At 29.2% G+C, this 1,384-nt stretch overlaps 1 protein-coding gene across 2 annotated transcripts in view; it reads right to left on the bottom strand.

The window, feature by feature from the left end:
- Window positions 1-1,384, bottom strand: part of LOC106460145 (acyl-CoA desaturase-like) — a 23,604-nt gene that overhangs the window by 13,624 nt on the left and 8,596 nt on the right. Inside the window, exon 1 of one of the 2 annotated variants that reach the window (XM_013919828.2) lies at window positions 571-729. The exons of the other annotated variant lie outside the window; for it this stretch is intronic. The gene's annotated coding sequence lies outside the window, so the exon portion shown is untranslated. Of the gene's footprint in view, window positions 1-570; window positions 730-1,384 lie in introns of those variants that run through there. 2 annotated transcript variants of the gene reach the window in all.

Raw genomic sequence — 1,384 nt, 5'->3', positions numbered from 1 at the left:
TGAAAGTGTTCAAAACGCAACATTAATTTCTTGACGACCTAATATCATATTATGAATATTTAATAGCCTTATTTTATAACTATATGTAACCATGTGGGTTATGATTGCCATACTTTATAAACACTATTCACGTTGGTCATAATAATAACATTGTCTATGTTCCTAAAACGTTGGTACTTTTACTTATAGTAAAAGTAGTTAATGTTTATACTCGCAGTTTAATGGAGGACGTCTTGCGATTTGTGATAACTTTTCTCGAATAAAATTATATTTCGAAATTATCATGTATGTCTAAGATATCAGTAAGTTTTCCCCAGGTAAATAAAATTATACTTCTGGCCAGCCTACGAAATAACATTCATGAAATGTTAATACCTTTTCAAATATGCCAGAAATAAATTAATAACTGATAATTCTATTAAATTCATTAGTGGTTTAATTTCAGCAGCGAAACTTTATTCTTACACACAAGCAATTCAACATATTTTTGCTAGAATTTCAAACTAGAAAAAAAAAGTTTGCAAAATTCGAAAACAAAAAGTGTTACGAATTATGAAAAACTTGACTTACATGAAAGTAGCCAAATCTGTTTTTAAATCTGTGAAATTTTAGATGTTTCCGGCGTCACAAAATTCTAGTTAATGCGGAGTTGGTGTTTCTTTCACTGAAGTTATAGAAGCAAAAATGTAAAGTTTTAGTCCACACAGGCCTGTGAAACGACTAACTACATGTAGAGGACAATTTTACTTTCATATTATTGGTAAATTTCGCAAGAGCAACTTAAAAAACAGAAGCATGGTTTGTTTCAGTAAACAACCTGTCAAACGAGGAAAACTTCGTCTTAATATTATACAAAAACCTGTAACACATCCCATATCCTTAAAGGGGGATTGTAGTAGAAAGTATGACCTTGAGGGTTTTGCCAACTATAACTTTGAGGGTATTTCCCTATATATATTACATCATAACTAGAGTATCGGCGTATCAATTAAGCGCCTAAAAACCGCTTAAAACAGTAACTTTATCCTTGAGGTAACCTGGAATTCTGACTATAAATTTGTATATATATATGTACCCAAATTATCAAATATATAAATAAATATATCTAATGTTATGAAATACATTCATTGTCCATATGCGATAAAAATCACCACTATAAAACAATAATGAACTTAATACGAAACAAAAACAACATTATTATGGGACTAAAATTCAAAATTATTCCTCCATTACCATTCTTCGTTGTTATCCTTAAGTTATACTGGATAATGTCTGTGAACTGTAAAGAATTTATTATTGTATATTTATTTTAATATCAGCGTTTGTTGAGATTAAATTTATATTTAGAAACATCCATAGCTTATACCGTTAAAAATGTATTGCG

The sequence above is a fragment of the Limulus polyphemus genome, unplaced genomic scaffold (assembly GCF_000517525.1).
Source record: "Limulus polyphemus unplaced genomic scaffold, Limulus_polyphemus-2.1.2 Scaffold717, whole genome shotgun sequence".
Lineage (NCBI taxonomy): Eukaryota > Metazoa > Arthropoda > Merostomata > Xiphosura > Limulidae > Limulus > Limulus polyphemus.
Note: the sequence above shows the minus strand (reverse complement) of the source record. Positions and strands in the feature narration are given on the sequence as shown.